Source organism: Hemiscyllium ocellatum, chromosome 27 (assembly GCF_020745735.1).
Source record: "Hemiscyllium ocellatum isolate sHemOce1 chromosome 27, sHemOce1.pat.X.cur, whole genome shotgun sequence".
NCBI classification, from domain to species: Eukaryota; Metazoa; Chordata; class Chondrichthyes; order Orectolobiformes; family Hemiscylliidae; genus Hemiscyllium; species Hemiscyllium ocellatum.
This window is the reverse complement of record NC_083427.1, coordinates 5,168,205-5,187,002: the sequence shown is the minus strand read 5'-3', so window position 1 is coordinate 5,187,002 and position 18,798 is coordinate 5,168,205. Positions and strand designations below refer to the sequence as shown.

The 18,798-nt window shown below is 47.4% G+C and overlaps 1 protein-coding gene across 2 annotated transcripts in view; it reads right to left on the bottom strand.

Moving 5' to 3' along the window:
- The window catches only part of LOC132828714 (zinc finger protein 551-like), a 31,104-nt gene extending 12,863 nt beyond the window's left edge, over positions 1-18,241 (bottom strand). Inside the window, exons 1-2 of one of the 2 annotated variants that reach the window (XM_060845808.1) lie at positions 18,081-18,241; positions 17,696-17,807 (exon numbers count right to left, since the gene is read on the bottom strand). The gene's annotated coding sequence lies outside the window, so the exon portion shown is untranslated. Of the gene's footprint in view, positions 1-17,695; positions 17,929-18,080 lie in introns of those variants that run through there. The other variant, XM_060845807.1, reaches the window with a different exon arrangement.
- Between the last annotated feature and the right edge of the window lie 557 nt (positions 18,242-18,798).

Below are 18,798 nucleotides of genomic sequence, written 5' to 3'. Positions count from 1 at the left end.
AACATAGGGAAAGGAGTCTGGGTGGGTTACTCCTCGGAAGGTCAGTGTGGACTTGTTGGGCCGAAGGGCCCATTTCCACACTGGAAGGGAATCTAATCCAAATGCTGACTGTTCTGAACACTCTCCCACTGAGCCAGAGTAGGACACACGGAGAAAGCGAGCATTGCAGATGCTGGAGATCAGAGTCAAGAGCGTGGTGCTGGAAAAGATCAGCAGCATCTGGAGGAGGAGAATTGCTGTTTCGGACAAACGTCATTCCTGATGAAACTCCTGATTCTCCTGAGGAGCAGGAGAATCAATTTTTTGGGTAAAAACCCTTCATCAGGAATGGCTTTTGTCCGAAATTAGCGACTCTGCTGCTCCTCGGATACTGTTGTGCTTCACCAGCATCACACTCTCGACAGAGTCGGACGCAACCAAGTGAGTATACACAGAGGAACCTCGATTATCCGAGCGACACAGCGGGGGAGGGGGGGCATTTTGTTCGGTTAATCGAATTCCGGATAACCGAATGCCAGATTACACAGTTTAGCCGTGCATCGGGATCCTGAGATCTTGCTGGATAATCTGACATTCGGATAATCGAATGCTGGATAATTGAGGTTCCCCTGTAGTTTGGGGACTTGAGTGGCAAGGTGGGAAATCAGTAAAAAGGGGAAGAGATTAGTTTTTTAGCTCTCAGGGATTCTTAACGGGATAAACTAAAGCCCAGGATCAGGGGGCCGGTACAAAAGTGTGACTGCATTTATGTTTCGAGAGACCGAGGGGGCGTTGGGAGAGGGAGAGAGGACAACAGAAGGTGGAAGAGAAGGATTTTATGCAGCTACTCTGGCTCAGCGGGAGAGTGTTCAGAATAGTCAGCATTTGGATTAGATTCCCTTCCAGTGTGGAAATGGGCCCTTCAGCCCCACACTGACCCTCCGAGGAGTAACCCACCCTGACTCATTTCCCTATGTTTACTTCTGACTAATGTACCTCACACAATGGGCAATTTAGCAAGGCCAAGCCACCTAACCTCCACACCTTTGGACTGTGGGAGGAAGCCCACGCAGACACGGGGAGTGTGTGCAAACTCCACACAGACAGTCACCCCGAGGCTGGAATCGAACCCGGGTTCCTGGCGCTGTGAGGCAGCAGTGCTAACCAATGGGTCACCGTGCAGCCCGCTCTCTGCTTTTCCACTCAATGCCTCTCTTTACCAGGCCGAAATATCTTTGTCGCAAACTCAATGCAGCCATTCCACTGTCCAAGATCTATGCACATTAACAACAAGCGTGAGGTCTCTGCTAGATCCCTGGATCACAGATGTCCCTCACGTTCATTGGTTGGTGACAGCTACTTATTTGACTCGACATTACACGTCATTACAGATTGATGGCAAACAGGGGAAAGATTTACAGATCAAGTACAAAACGTTTAAGAAACAAACAGAAATGATACAGAGCCAGGCGATGTGTTGTATCTGCCTGATGTGGGAGCTGGTGAACCCCACTGAGACTAGATTAGCTTCCCTACAGTATGGAAACAGGCCCTTCGGCCCAACAAGTCCACACCGACCCTCCGAAGAGTAACCCACCCAAAGTCATTTCCCTACATTTACTCCTGACTACTGCACCTAACACGATGGGTAACTTAGCATGGCCAATTCATCTGACATGCACAAGTTTTGGACCATGGGAGAAAACCAGAAGATACCCGGCAGAAACCCGCGCAGACACAGGGAGAATGCGCAAACTCCACACAGACAATGGCCCGAGGGTGGAGTCGAACCCTGGACTCCGGCTGAGAGACAGCAGTGCTAACCACTGAGCCACTGTGGGGCCGATGAGAGATGTCTAGTGACCACATCAGGTGCAAGTGGTGGTTGTTTGAGGAACCCCAGCTCAGAGTCGATGAGTTGAAACCTGAGCTTCGAGCACCACCACACATCAGGGAAGGGGAGAGTTCCTTGGATGCTGTATCTCAGGAAGCAATTATAGCCCTTTGATTAACTGCCCTAAATATTTTGCATCGGTGTTTACTGTGGAGAAGGATATGGAAGATGTAGAACGTGGGGAAATAGACAGTAGCACCTTGAAAAATATCCAAATTACAGAGGTGGTGGTGCTGAACGTCTGAAAACACAAAGGTGGGTAAATTCCAAGGACGTGATCAGGTGTACCCAAGAACTCAGTGGGAAGCTGGGGAAGGGATTGCTGGGCCTCTTCCTGAAATATCTGTATCATCGATGCAGTGAGATGCCGGAAGACTGGAGGTTGGCTAACGTGGTGCCACTATTTAAGAAAGGTGGTAAGGACAAGTCCGGGAACTATAGACTGGTGAGTCGGTGGTGGACAAGTTGCTGGAGGAAATCCTGTATTTGGAAAGGCAAGGACTGATTAGGGATTGTCAGCATGGCTTTTTGTGTGGGAAATCATGTCTCACAAACTTGGAGCTTTTTGAAGAATTAACAAAAAAGATTGATAAGGGCAGAGTGGTGGACAAGATCTAAAGTCTTCAGTGAGGTGTTCGACAAGGTTCCTCATTGTAGATTGCTTCGCAAGGTTAGATCACTTGGAACACAAGAGGATAACTAGCCATTTGGATACAGAACTGGCTCGAAGGTAGAAGACAGAAGGTGGTGGTGAAGGGTTGTTTTTCAGACTGAAGGACCTTGAACAGTAGTGTGCCACAAGGATCGGTGCTGGGTCCACGTCTTTTCACCATTTATATAAATGATTTGGATCTGAACATAGGACATATGGTTAGTAAGTTTGCAGATGACAGTGAGGGGGAGTGGGAGGAGGAAGCCAGTGCAGGGACCCCCTGCGGTCATTCCCCTCAAGAACAAGTATACCGTTTTGGATACTTGTGGGGGGGATGACTTACCAGGGGTAAGCAACGAGGTTCAGGCCTCTGGCACGGAGCCTGGCCCCGTTGCTCAGAAGGGTAGGGTGGAGAAAGGTAGAGCAATTGTTCTTGGGGACTCGATAGTGAGGGGTACAGACAGACGGTTTTGTGGGGGCGACAGGGACTCACGTTTGGTATGTTGCCTCCCAGGTGCAAGGGTACGTGATGTCGCTGATCGTGTTTTCCGGGTCCTTAAGGGGGAGGGGGAGCAGCCCCAGATCGTGGTCCACGTTGGCACCAACGATATAGGTAGGAAGAAGGGTGAGGATGTAAGGCAGGCTTTCAGGGAGCTAGGTTGGAAGCTCAGAGTTAGAACAAACAGAGTTGTAGTCTCTGGTTTGTTACCCGTGCCACGTGATAGAGAGTCGAGGAACAGGGAGAGAGAGCAGTTAAATGCGTGGCTACAGGGATGGTGCAGGAGGGAGGGATTCCGGTTTCTGGATAACTGGGGTCCTTTCTGGGGAAGGTGGGACCTCTATAAAAAGGATGGTCTACACTTGAACCTGAGGGGCACCAGTATCCTTGGGGGGAGGTTTGCTAGTGCTCTTTGGGAGGGTTTAAACTAACTCCGCGGGGGCATGGGAACCAGGACTGTAGCTTTAGGGTACAGGACCTTGAGTGTAGGGAGGTTAGGAATAATGCAGCGATCTCTAAGGAGGGTGCCTGTAACCAGAAAGGTGGATTGAAGTGTGTATACTTCAATGCCAGAAGTATAAGGAATAAGGTAGGTGAACTTGCAGCGTGGGTTGGTACCTGGGACTTCGATGTTGTGGCCATTACAGAGACGTGGGTAGAACAGGGACAAGAATGGCTGTTGCACGTTCCAGGGTTCAAATGTTTTAGTAGGATCAGACATGGGGGTAAAAAAGGGGGAGGCGTGGCATTACTTGTCAAAGACAGTATCACAGCAGTGGAATGGACGATGGAAGAGGACTTGCCATCTGAGGTAGTTTGGGCTGAGGTTAGAAATAGGAAAGGTGAGGTCACCCTGTTAGGTGTTTTCTACAGGCCTCCTAATAGTCCTAGAGAAGTAGAGGATAATATTGCGAGGATGATTCAGGAAAAGAGTGAAGGTAGCAGGGTGGTTGTTATGGGGGACTTTAACTTCCCAGATATTGACTGGGAGAGCTATAGCTCGAGTTCATTAGATGGGTCGGTGTTTGTACAATGTGTGCAGGAGGGTTTCCTGACACAATATGTCGACAGGCCAACAAGAGGGGAGGCTATATTGGATTTGGTTCTAGGTAATGAACCAGGCCAGGTGTTAGACTTGGAGGTAGGTGAGCACTTCGGGGACAGTGACCACAACTCGGTGACTTTTACTTTAGTGATGGAGAGGGATAATCGTGTGCCGCAGGGCAAGAGCTATAGCTGGGGGCAGGGAAATTATGATGCAGTGAGGCATGACTTAGGATGTGTGGATTGGAAAAACAGGCTTCAAGAGAAGAACACTAATGAGATGTGGGGAGTGTTCAAGGAGCAGCTACTGCGTGTCCTCGATAGGTATGTACCAGTCAGGCATGGTGTAAAGGGCCTTGTGAGGCAGCCGTGGTTTAGTAAGGAATTGGAGTCCCTTGTGAAAGGGAAGAAGGCGGCATATGTAAAGATGAGGCGTGAAGGTTCAGTAGGGGCGATTGAGTGTTATAAGGTAGCCAGGAAGGAGCTAAAGAGGGAGCTAAGAGAAGCGAGAAGGGGACATGAAAAGTCTTTAGCTGGTAGGATTAGGGAAAACCCAAAGGCTTTCTATAGGTATGTCAAGAATAAAAGGATGACTAGGGTAGGTATCGGTCCAGTCAAGGATAGTAGTGGGAAGTTGTGTGTGGAGGCGGAGGAGATTGGAGAGACATTAAATCAGTACTTTTCATCAGTATTCACTCAGGAACAGGACACTGTTGCTGATGTGAATATGGAATCACAAATAATTAGAATGGATGCCCTGGAAATATGCAGGGAAGAGGTTTTGGGAATATTGGAAAGGATGAATATAGATAAGTCTCCTGGGCCTGATGGCATTTACCCCAGGATCCTATGGGAAGCTAGGGAGGAGATAGCAGAGCCATTGGCCTGGATTTTTATGTCGTCGTTGTCAACAGGAATAGTACCAGAGGACTGGAGGATAGCGAATGTGGTCCCATTGTTCAAGAAAGGGAGTAGGGATAGCCCTAGCAACTATAGGCCAGTGAGTCTGACTTCAGTGGTGGGCAAAGTCTTAGAGAGAATGGTAAGGGATAAGATTTATGAACATCTGGGTAGGAATAACGTGATCAGGGATAGCCAGCATGGTTTTGTGAAGGGCAGGTCGTGCCTCACAAACCTTATTGAGTTCTTTGAGAAGGTGACCAAGGAAGTGGATGAGGGTAAAGCAGTAGATGTTGTGTATATGGATTTTAGTAAGGCGTTCGATAAGGTTCCCCATGGTAGGCTAATGCTAAAACTTCGGAGGTATGGCATTGAGGATACATTAGAGGTTTGGATTAGGAATTGGCTGGCTGGAAGGAGACAGAGGGTAGTAGTTGATGGATTATGTTCATCTTGGAGCGCAGTTACTAGCGGTGTACCACAAGGATCTGTTTTGGGACCATTGCTTTTTGTTAACTTTATAAATGATCTAGAGGAAGGACTTGAAAGCTGGGTAAGCAAGTTTGCGGATGACACAAAAGTCGGTGGAGTTGTGGATAGTGAGGAAGGAAGTGGTAGGTTACAGCAGGATATAGATAAGTTGCAGAGCTGGGCGGAAATGTGGCAAATGGAATTCAATGTAGCTAAGTGCGAAGTCGTTCACTTTGGTAGGAATAACAAGATGATGGATTACTAGGCTAATGGTAGGCTACTTGGTAGTGTGGATGAGCAGAGGGATCTTGGTGTCCATGTACACAGATCTCTGAAAGTTGCCACCCAGGTAAATAGTGCTGTGAGGAAGGCATATGGTGTACTGGGCTTTATTGGCAGAGGAATTGAGTTCCGGAGTCCTGAGGTCATGTTGCAGTTGTATAAGACTCTGGTGCGGCCTCATCTGGAGTATTGTGTGCAGTTTTGGTCGCCATACTATAGGAAGGATGTGGAAGCTTTAGAACGAGTGCAGAGGAGGTTTACCAGGATGTTGCCTGGAATGGTAGGAAAATCTTATGAGGAAAGGCTGAGGCACTTGGGGCTGTTCTCATTGGAGAAGAGAAGGTTTAGGGGAGATCTGATAGAAGTGTATAAGATGATTAGGGGTTTAGATAGGGTAGATACTAAGAACCTTTTACCGCTAATGGAGTCAGGTGTTACTAGGGGACATAGCTTTAAATTAAGGGGTGGTAGGTATAGGACAGATGTTAGGGGTAGATTCTTCACACAGCGGGTTGTGAGTTCATGGAATGCCCTGCCCGTATCAGTGGTGAACTCTCCTTCTTTATGGTCATTTAAGCGGGCATTGGATAGGCATTTGGAAGTTATTGGGCTAGTATAGGTTAGGTAGGATTCGGTCGGCGCAACATCGAGGGCCGAAGGGCCTGTACTGCGCTGTATCCTTCTATGTTCTATGTTCTATAGATGGCACCAAAATTGGAGGTGTAGTGGACAGTGAAGGATACATAGAGGAAAAACGAGATCGATATCAGATGGGTAATGGGCCGAATAGCGGCAAATGGAGTTTAATTCAGATAAATTTGAGGTGCTGCATTTTGGAAAGGGAAATCGACGCAGGAATATACTAAGGTCATCGGGACTGTTGCTGAAGAAAGAGACCTTGGAGTGCAGGTTCATAGCTCCTTGAAAGTGGAGTCGCAGGTAGATAGGATAGTGAAGATGGTGTTTGCTATGCTTTCCTTTATTGGTCAGAGTATTGAGTACAGGAGTTGGGAGGTCATGTTGCGTCTGTACAGGACATTGGTTAGGATACTTTTGGAATATTGCATGCAAATCCATTCACTCGGCTACAGGATGGATGTTGTGAAACTTGAAAGGGTTCAGAAAAGATCTACAAGGATGTTGCCAGGATTAAAGGGTTTGAGCTATAGGGAGAAGCTGAACAGGCTGGGGCTGTTTTCCTTGGAGCGTTGGAGGCTGAGGGGTGACCTTATAGAGGTTTATAAAATCATGAGGGGCATGGATAGGGTAAATAGACAAAGTTTTTTCCCTGGGGTGGGGGAGTCGAAAACGTGGGGGCATAGGTTTAGGGTGAGACGTTTAAATTAAAAAGGGACCCAAGTGGCAACTTTTTCACACAGAGGGTGGTACGTGTATGGAATGAGCTGCCAGAGGAAGTGGTGGAGGCTGGTACAATTACAGCATTTAAAAGGCACCTGATGGGTAAATGAATAGGAAGGGTTTGGAAGGATATGGGCCAAATGCTGGCAAACGGGAATAGATTGGGTTGGGATTTTCTGGTCGGCATGGACGACTTGGACCGAAGGCGTGCTGTACAGCTCACTGACTCTAATTCGGTCAGTGGTCAGGAACAGGAGAGTGTGACTATGAGCGAGGCTGGTGGAAGGATCCAGGAATGGGCACTTGGAGGAGTCTGAGGCCTTGAGCTTGTCTAACAGATTGGAGATTCTCGGTTAGTGTATGGCCCAGAGCTGGGGCGGTCGAGAGGATGAGCAAACCGACAGCAGTGCCGTGGTACAAGGAGCTACTCAAGATGGGGGAAGAAAACAGAAACGTTGCTGTAATCGGAGATGGTACAGTCGGGGAGTAGACACCCGTTGTCTGGGGCCAGGATCCAGAGTCCCGAAGGCAGCATTGCTGGTGTGTTGCCCGGGTCCGGATGTCTCACGTGGGCTGCAGAGGAACTCAGCGTGGGAGGGGAAAGGTCTCATTGTGGTGGTGCACGTAGGTACTGGTGAGATAGGCGGAAAGAATAAAAAGGTTCTGCTTCGGGAATATGAGCAGCTAGCAACTAAAAGACAGAGTAGAACCAAAAAAGGTAATAATCTGCTCTTTGCATGTGTGTGTGTAAAGGTTGCCCCAGCCTACTCAGCCACTCCCTTCAATCCTGGCAACATCCTTGTAAATCTTTTCCGAACCCGTTCAACTTTCACAACATCCATCCTATAGCAGGCAGACCTGAATTGCACGCAATATTCCAACAGTGGCCTAACCAATGTCCTGTACAGCCGCAACATGACCTCCCAACTCCTGTACTCAATACTCTGACCAATAAAGAAAAGCATACCAAATGCCTTCCTCACTCTCCTATCTACCTGCGACTCCACTTTCAAGGAGCTATGAACCTGCACTCCAAGGTCTCTTTGTTCAGCAACACTCCCCAGGACCTTACCGTTACATTTACCTAAACGCTGCGTCATGAGCACAGGGTCAAGATGAAAGATGTTCATGACCACACTATACAAGGTACCTGGAGAAATTTCCACTACTGCAAAATTTTTGAAATTAGATTCAATGAACCAGCTAACCCTCTGGACTAAAATTAGCAGGGAAACGGTCAAGGAAGTTGTCAAATTGTCAACAAAAGTATAAATGGTTTACTAATCCCAGACTGACCTATCGCACTCTAATCCATAGCTGTATAGTTAATTCTTTTTCGTTGAACTTAAGTTGTTTATTTAGAGAATAGAATCCCTACAGTGTGGAAGCAGGTAAGTTGGCCCATCGAGTTCACACAGAAATTCCAAACAGCATCCCAACCAGTAGCACGGCCAATCCTCCAAACCTGCACATCACTGGACTGGAATAAACTGCAGCACGCCCGAAGGAAACCCACGCAGACACGGGGAGACCGTGCAAACTCCGCACAGATAGTTGCCAGAGACTGGCATCGAACCAGAGCGCTGTGAGGCAGCAGTACTAACCACTGAGCCACCATCCCGTCCCAGAAGCTAAACAATACATGTCTCATTTACACAGTTTAAGATGATTAGTTTGCCACCTATTTGTAAAGGGACACTACAGCATTGTTTGTGCCTCTCTGCAAGTCCACTAGGAGCTTGTGCTGAAGTCCCAATGATGCAGATTGGCTGTACCTCACTTGTCCTGAACGTGTTTTGCAAGGACTACTTTCATCCTTACAGATGAAAGCCTGTCATTTAGATTAGATTAGATTAGATTCTCTACAGTGTGGAAACAGGCTCATTGGCCCAACCAGTCCACACCACTCCTCTCGAAGAGAAACCCATCCAAATCCATTCTCCTACCCAATATTTACCCCTGACTAATGCACCTAACACAGTGGGCAATTCAGCATGGCCAATTCACCTGACCTGCACATCTTTGGATCGTGGGAGGAAACCAGAGCACCCGGAGGAAACCCACGCAGACACAGAGAATGTGCAAACTCCGCACAGACTGGCGGGAATTGAACCCAGGACTTTGGTCCTGTGAGGTAACAGTGCTAACCACTGAGCCACAACATAGAGCACTCCAGCACAGTACAGGTCCTTCGGTCCTTGATGGTTCCACAGGTCAGCTCAACAATCTGAAGCCCATCTATCCTACACTATTCCATCTTCATCCAGACGTCTACCAATGACCATTTAAATGCCCTTAAAAAGTTGGCGTGTGTACTATAGTTGCAGGCAAGGCATTCCACACCCTACCGCTCTGAGTAAAGAAACCATCTCTGACATCTGTCCTATGTCTATCACCCCTCAATTTAAAGCTACATCCTCTTGTGCTAGCCATCACCATCCAAGGAAAAAGGCTCTCATCGTCCACCCTATCTAATCCTCTGATTACCTTGTATGTTTCAATTAAGTAATCTCTCAACCTTCTTCTCTCCAATGAAAACCACCTCAAGTCCCTCAGTCTTTCCCCATTAGGCCTTCCCTCCAGACCAAGCAACATCCTGGTAAATCTCCTCTCACCCTTTCCAATGCTTCCACATCCTTCCTATAATGTGGTGCCCAGAACTGTACAGAATATTCCAAGCGCGACTGCACCAGAGTTTTGTACAGCTGCAGCATGACCTCGTGGCTCTGAAACTCAATCCCTCGACCAATAAAAGTTAACACACGGTACGCCTTCTTAATAACCCTGTCAATCTGGGTAGCAACTTTCAGGGATCTACAGACATTGGATCTATCAATTTGATTAGATTAGATTACTTAGTGTGTCCACACCGACCCGCCGAAGCGCAACCCACCCCTACCCTTACATTTACCCCTTCACCTAACACTACAGGCAATTTAGCATGGCCAATTCACCTGAACTGCACATCTTTGGACTGTGGGAGGAAACCGGAGCACTCGGAGGAAACCCACGCAGACACAGGGAGAATGTGCAAAGTCCACACAGTCAGTCGCCTGAGGAGGGAATTGAACCCGGGTCTCTGGCGCTGAGAGGCAGCAGTGCTAACCACTGTGCCACCATGCCACCCACTGCTACCGTGCCGCCCACAAATTTGTCACAAGGAATTTGTTAGTGACTTTCTTTCATTTCCATTCCTTGAGTCAAAGGGTGTCTACTATTATATCTTGCTCAGGAAGATGGACCATATGGGCTGTTGACCAGATGGCATGTAGGCATCTTATTTCACCAAACAGGTGTACAGTATTTACTACTGAGAATGATGTGACTAGGCCTGACGTCTACAATGTTGTAGTAGCAGCATCCCATGTGGATCCAGCAAGCTTACTTAAGAGCTTGCTTCTGATTTTGAGTTTTCTCCCTTCAGATGTTTTGAGATCTTATCTAGATTGACTCTCAAGTGGGCTGGGTTGGGATCACAGTTTAGTCTTTGATCGTACGCGTAGATAGTGAGAAGATTTCTACCTCAGGTCGAGGTTCTGGATGCAAGTTTGCTCACTGAGCTGGAAGGCTTGTTTTCAGACATTTTGTCACCATACTAGGTAACATCATCAGTGTGCCACCAGTGAAGCGCTGGTGTTATGTCCTGCTTTTGATTTGAGTGTTTAGGTTTCCTTGGGTTGGTGACCCCATTGCCTCTGGTGATGTAATTTCCTGTTCTTTTTCTCAGAGGGTGGTAAATGGGGTCCAAGACAATGTGTTTGTTGATAGAGCTTATTTACCACACTGAGAAAAGGAAGAGGAAATGACATCACCGCAGGAAATGATGTCAGCAACCCAAGGAAAACTAAACACACAAAGAGAGAGCGGGTCACTAACACCAGCGCATCACCAAAGGCTCACTGATGATATTACCTAGTATGGCGACCAAACGTCTGAAAATGAACCTTCCAGCTCAGTAAGCAAATTTACATTCACAAATGTAGATACGCAACTTTCTTTTGTCATCGGCATTTCTCAGATTTGATCATGTGATGTGGCGACTGCTGGGCCAGCACTTAATTCCCAGTCCTCATGGCCCTTGAACTGAGTGCCTTGCCATGTTACTTCAGAGGACAGTCCAAAGTCAACCACATTGTGGATCTGGAATCACATGTGCAGAAGACCAGGACAGCAGATATCCTTCATTTCAGGACATCAGTGAACCAAGAACTAAAGGAACGGTGGGTGCCGGGAATCAGAAACAAAACCAGAAATCACTGGAAGATCCCAGCAGGTCTGGCAAACCTGATCTCTCTCCATGGTTGTTAATATTTCAGGGCCAGTGACCTTTCTTCAGAACTGATGGTAGCTAGGAGAAAGTTGTTTTTGTGAAGAAGATAGTGGGATGTGTGTGTGCGCGCGCGCACGTGTGCCTGTGTACCAGACAAAGGTGCAAAACCTGACCTACTCTTGGGAAATAAGGCAGGGCAGGTGACTGAGGTGTCAGTGGGGGAAGCACTTTGGGGCCAGCGACCATAATTCCATTAGATTTAAAATCGTGATGGAAAAGGATAGACCCGATCTAAAAGTTGAAGTTCTAAATTGGAGGAAGGCCAATTTTGACAGTATTAGGCAAGAACTTTCAAAAGCTGATTGGGGACAGCATGTTCACAGGTAAAGGGACGGCTGGAAATTGCGAAGCCTTCAGAAATGATGTAACAGGAATATACCACCTCTGGACTCCTGTTCGAGTGAAAGGAAAGACTAGGTATAGAGAATGCTGGATGACTAGAGAAATTGAGGATTTGGTTAAGAGAAAGAAAGAAGCATATCAGGTAGAGACAAGACAGATCGAATGAATTGTTAGAAGAATATAAAGGCAGTGGGAGTATATTTGAGAGAAAGCGGGAGGGCAAAAAGGGGACATGAGATAGCTTTGGCAAATAGGGTTAAGCAGAATCCAAAGTGTTTTTACAAATATATTAAGGACAAAAGGGTAACTAGGGAGAGGATAGGGCTCCTCAAAGATCAGCAAGGCGGCCTTTTTTGTGGAGCTGCAGGAGATGGGGGAGATACTAAACAAATATTTTGCATCAATGTTTACAGTGCAGAATGACATAGAAGATACAGAATGTAGGGAAACAGATGGTGATAGAACTTGAAATTCTAAATTGGGGACAGGCTGATTTTGACCGTGTCTGCATGGGTTTCCTCGGGGTGCTCCGGTTTCCTCCCACAGTCCAAAGATGTGCAGTTTAGGTCAATTGGCCATGCTAAATTAATTAGGGGTAAATGTAGGACAATGGGTTTGAGTGGGTTGCTCTTCGGAGGGTCTGTGTGGACTTGTTGGGCTGAAGGGCCTGTTTCCACACTGTAAGTAATCTAATCTAAAGTGGGAAGACTTCAAAAATGAGATAATGAGGGTCAATAGACAGTACATTCCTGTTCGGGTGAAAGGCAAGGCTGGTCGGCTGATCAGCGCACTGAGTGGAGGGGTTGGAGTCATGTTGCGGCTGTACAAGACATTGGTTAGGCCACCGTTGGAATATTGCGTGCAATTCTAGTCTCCTTCCTATCGGAAAGATGTTGCGAAACTTGAAAGGGTTCAGAAAAGATTCACAAGGATGTTGCCAGGGTTGGAGGATTTGAGCTATAGGGAGAGGCTGAACAGGCTGGGGCTGTTTTCCCTGGAGCATCGGAGGCTGAGGGGTGACCTTTCTGAGGTTTTTAAAACCATGAGGGCCAAGGATAGGATAGATAGATAAGGTCTTTTGGTAGGGAATGCTGGATGACTCGAGAAATTGACAGTTTTAGTTAAGAAAAAGGAGGAAGATCTGATAGGTCTAGACAGGAAAGATTTAGTGAATCCTTAGAAGAGTATAAAGGCAGTAGGATTATGCTTAAGAGGGAAATCAGGAGGGCAAAAAGGAAACATGAGATAGATTTGGCAAATAGGGTTAAGGAGAATCCAAAGGGATTTTATAAACACTGTACATTACAGATAAAAAAGGTAACTAGGGAGAGAATAGGGCCCCTCAGAAATCAGCAAGGCAGCTTATGTGTGCAGCCACAAGAGATGGGGTAAGATACTAAATGAGTATTTTACATCAGTGTTTACTCTGGCGAGGGACATGGAAGGTATAGAATGTAGAGAAATAGATGGTGACATCTTGAAAAATGTCCATATTACAGAAGAGGAAATGCTGGATGCCTTGAGATGCACAAAAGTGGATAAATCCCCAGGACCTGATCAGGTGTACCCGAGAACTCTGTGGGAAACTAGAGAAGTGATTGCTGGGCCTCTTGCTGAGATAATTGCATCATCAATAGTCACAGGTGAGGTGCCAGAAGACTGGAGGTTGGCAAACGTGGTGCCACTGTTTAAGAAGGGCGGTAAAGACAAGCCAGGGAACTATAGACCGGTGAGCCTGACCTCAGTGGTGGGCAAGTTGTTGGAGGGAATCCTGAGGGACAGGATGTACATGTATTTGGAAAGGCAAGGACTGATTAGGGATAGTCAACATGGCTTTGTGCGTGGGAAGTCATGCCTTTCAAACTTGATTTGAGTTTTTTGAGGAAGTAATAGAAGAGGATTGATGAGGGCAGAGCGATGAATGTGATATACAGAGGACCCTCGATTATCCGAATATCAATTATCCGAAAATCAGATTATCGGAAGGAGAGCTCCAGGTCACGATGGAAACATTACACCAAAGATGTGTTTCCAACAGTGGCAGTGTCTTTTGTTTACAGTGACTAAACAGGCACCGTCTCCAAATGACTGACCTTCGGCCCTCTCTCTCCCCACACTTTACCTGGAGTGATAGGGGTGAACCCTAAATCCCATTCCCCACAAAATCTCTCCAACATTGTCTGTACAGGGCAAAGGTGGAACCTGTCAAAACATTGTCTGTGTGGCTGTGGCTACGTGTGTGTGTGCTTTATTTGGAGACTTACCCCACAAAGGCAGCAGCAATCTTGTTGCTGGTGTCCAGACCAGCTGCTCTGGTGGTGGTGGTGGTGGAGGACGGGTTTGGGGGCAGGGAAGGCGTGGCACGGGGTGGGGGGTAGGAAGGAGTGAGGCCCGGGGTGGGAAAGAGGAGTTGTGGCCTGGGGGGGGGTGGCCCAAGGTTGGGGGGGGAGGGGGTGGTTGAGGTGAGGCCCAGGTTGGGGGGATGGGGTCACCCGGGGTCAGAAGGCAGGGGGAGGGAGGGGACAGTGTCGCCCGGGGTCAGTAGGCGGGGGGGATGGTGTCACACAGGGTCAGGAGGCGGGGGGGTGGAGATGATGTCGCACGGGGTCAGGAGGCAGCGCGGGGGGGGGGGGGGGGGAGGTGTTGGACAGGGTTGGGAGGGGGGTGATGTGTTGCACGGGGTTGGGGACGATGTGGGTGGTGTTCCATAAGGTTAGGAGGTGGGGGGATGGTGCCGCACTTGGTTTGGGGGCAGGGGGATGGTGTGGCTTGCATGTGCTGCTGTAGTCTCGTGAATGGGGAGCAGACTTTTAAAACCTCCGAGTCCCAGAGGAAAGTCATTTAAATCGATTAACCGAATAAACAATTATCCGAACGAAATCACACCCATCCATCATGTTCGGAAAGTCAAGGTTCCCCTGTGTATGGACTTCAGTAAGGCGTTTATCAGTCTCCTATGGGAGACTGATTAGCAAGGTTAGATCTCATGGAATACAAGGAGAACTAGCCATTTGGATACAGAACTGGCTCAAAGGTAGAGGGTGGAGGTGGAGGGTTGTTTTTCAGACTGGAGGCCTGTGACCAGTGGAGTGTCACAGGATCGGTGCTGGGTCCTCTACATTTCATCATTTATATAAACTATTTGAATGTAAACATAGTTTGTAATTAGTAAGTTTGCAGATGACACCAAAATTGGATGTGTTGTGGACAGTGAAGTGATTGCTGGGCCTCTTTCTCTCTCTCTCGCTCACACACTTCTGAACGCTGCAGCTTGTTTCTGTGTCTTTTTTTTTAAAAACACTCAGTCAGCAGAATGGACGAGTCTGAACACCACGCTGCTTGCCCACAGTCCTTCCCTGCCATTTTCCCAGACTCTCGTTCTTTTAACGTCCCAGATGGGCCAATGCGCTGAGGAGTGGCAGATGGAGTTTAATTTAGATAAATGTGAAGTGGGTATGGGTGGGTTACTCTTCGCAGGGGTCAGTGTGGACTTGTTGGGCCATAGGGCCTGTTTTCACACTGTAGGGATTCTATTATCCTCAGTCTTTGTCCTGGTCGGGAGGTACGCTCCAATAGATTGGTGCTGCGGGCAGGGGTGACCTGCCTGAAGCCAGCACACCTTGGGCCACGATTTGGGGGAGTATGTTTATTTACCACCCTTTTATTTCACGTGACATTTGGTGGGGCGGGGGTTTCTATAAACCACAGCACAAAACAAACTTTTAAATGGGAGCAAGGAGGGGGGGCGGGGGGGGGGGGGTCCGGTCACTGGAATAGTGGAAGCGGTTGTGAATAGTAGGCATGAAAATAACAAAAGAGGTCGTGGGTCCTGGTGCTAAGAGGCGCGAAAAGGAGGACAAAAGTGGGTGGGAGCCAAAAGTCTGTTGGCTTGAGAGAAGTGGGACATTAAAAGAACGAGAGTCTGGGAAAATGGCAGGCAAGGACTGTGGGCAAGCGGCGTGGTGTTCAGACTAGCCCATTCTGCTGACTGAGTGTTTAAAAAAAAAGACACAGAAACAACCTGCAGCATTCAGAAGTGCGTGAGCGATAGAGAGAGAGAGAGAGAGAGAGAGAGCGCGACCCTGATTCTCTGCTCGTTCACTGAACTTTGTAGAAGGGTTAACTCTTTGTGGTCTGGTTTGAATGCACTTTGGTTTGATGGTTCCTAAATGGTGTCCTGTGCAATTTGTGTGTCTTTTATTCCCTGGAGCTAGAGATTTGGTGAATGCTTTGAAGTTCATTTGCATTTTGGGAACTTATGGTGATTTAAAAGTGTGCCCTACCTGTTTAAGTCTGGGACATGTATGGTTAACGTAGTTTCTTGAACAGACATTATCAGTGATTGTGCAAAGCAGAAGTCAGCAACGAAATGTTGATTTTCAAAGTTTATTTGGACAGCTTGGGAAAAAAATCTTTTCGAATTGGCTCTGTGTTGTGTTTGCACTTTGGTAAAGTTTAGTTTCAGAAATTACCGTGTTTGGAATTTCATTTTCTGGCCAGAATGAACTTCCAAATACTGTTTTACCACATGAAATTTGCTCATTGGAAGGTACTTTGATGTGAAAGAATGTCAATAATAGGAAATTTGGTATCTTGGAAACGCAATTCTCTGAACACAATTCCGATGGTATGGTCTAAAATCTGAGGAAACGCATGGAGGAATTGGAAAAGGCAAATTTTACACAGGCGGTGTTTTTTTTTCTGTCCAAATGTAACATTTATGTTCTTGCAGGAGGAGGAGCGATGGATGATGTAATTAAGAGTTTACACCCACCCTCTTTAGAATCTTTGGTAAATCAATATTAACTAACCCATTCTGCGTAGCGTGGAATGGATGGATATTTTCTTTAGAAATTTTGGATCTACATGTGATGTTATTTCAATGCTACTGGGTAAAGTAATTGTGGAGAGAGAACTGGAGGATGAAAAAAATACACAAATTAAGGAAGTATTCAAATGGGCGATGATGCAGGAAATAAATATCTTAAGAAACCAGCAGTAGTTGGTAAAGGAAGCCGGTGGGTCACAGAAAAAAAAGGGGAGCGTGTTTTGTGTGCATTAGCGACAGGCATTTCACCAAGAACTGGCCCAATAAGAAATCAGAAAACATTTGGTTCCTACATCAAGGTATGCAAGGACAAGGATTTCAACAGGCGCAGAGGAAGCTCCAGCCAGTTGCCAATAGCAACAGATAATAATACAGGGCAGCCATAGCATTCCACCAGAAATGAAAAGTTACTGTTAAAGGCGCAAGACAAAGCTTCGGACTATTTAATTATTGCAGGAGCTGTGTAAAGAATTATAGCGAGCTAGCCAGACTCCTGCATGACCTTACTACAGGGGGGCAGGCTAGCTCACAGAAGATTGAGTGGGGAGCTGAGAAGGAGGTGTCAACATCAAACAGACACTGGCCTCCGCATCAGCATGAGCACCGAAAAGACCCTTTCACCTCTTTCGCAGTGAAACCGATGGCAATCAATCTAGAGGTAGTGTCACAGAGACAAGCTGGGACACTACTCAGGTAAAATGGATCCAGTCACCCAGAGCACAACATTCGAGCCATCCAAATACACCCCCCCAAAACAGTGCAGTCCAGTTACCGGAAGCTGGCAAACCACCAGCTATTTCGCGCTGTTGCCGAAAACAAGCACGTGGAAGTGGTCAAAGACAACGGGGAGCAAGCTACTTTGCAGCCCATTGGCCCACCTGATCAAGATTCTGTTGTAATCTGAGGTAATATTTTAGCTATTTAATAACTATAGCTCACATTTGCAGCCATATCTCAATCTAACCCCAGGAGTCAATGCATCACTTTGGTAATCCTGCTCTGTGCTTCCTCTCAAGCCAATACAGACTATTCTTCCTCAGGAGTACCACCAGAACTCCTGGTGTGGTCCAACTAGCATATGGAAGACCTTGGCACTTGTTCAGTTACACCCATACCTGAATTTTTAAGGCCTTTTCTCTTCTTGATAGAAGACGAGCCACACTGTCAGGTCTTGATGTAGTTTTTGATTCGACTTTCCTGTGTGCAAATCCTTCTCATTCCAATATCCTGTAAAAAGTGTTTACAAAAAAAAATCCCATCATTGCCAGTCCAGGGTAGGAATTGTACAAAAAAACACACACTCTCTTGGTTTGAGTTTGCTGTGTGTAAACATTCCTCTTTCACCTCCCAGTCAAAACACACCCTGCTGCAACTTGCCCCCTTTAAAGATGGCGCCACCCATCATAACCAGTACAACATTGCCCCCAACAAATATGGCGGCGGCGGCAGCAACCGCGGGGCCTATGGCCTCTTCGGGGCCTGCAGCTGTTTTCCCTTCACCTGCAAACCAGGGACCGGGAGCTTCCAGTCCGAGTCGGGGGCCTACACCGAGCGTTGGCGAAGCCTCCCGGTCTGCACTCTCTCCGTTCCTTTCCTTCCCGACCCTGCAACATTACCCTCCTCCAGCGCTCAGCCCGGACCTCAGGCGCAGCGGCAGGGCGCTTGCGCGGACGCACGGTGATGGCGGGGCGGTCACATGACAACGCTCCAGTTCACGTGATACGAACTAAACCCCGCCTCCCATTCACAGCGATTGGCCGGAGGACCTCCCCGCCCCCTCACCGTCTATTGGCTACAAAGTGCCGTCAATCAGCCAAGGCTCTGTGAGTTGGCTCAATGCTGCTGCAAAGTCAGGGATGGACGTGGTCAAGTTTTGCAATGTCATGGAAGGCAATATTAAACAAATTTAGCTTCAGTCTTTCATCTTTTAGAATGCTTTGGGTGTGCTGGTGTCGGACTGGGGTGGACAGAGTTAAAAATCACACACTGTAGGGAATCTACTCTGAAATAAAAAGGTTCATTTGGAAGCAGTAGCTTTCGGAGCGCTGTCCCTTCATGAGATGGTTGTGCAGCAGGACCATCAGGCACAGAGATTTATAGCAAAAGGTTACAGCTGAAATATATGAAACAAAATTTGATGAAGTTTTTCATCTTTTGGAATGGGTGTGCCAGCTTCGGTTCATGAATATCTAAATCACAGAACTCCTTTTAAGTCACT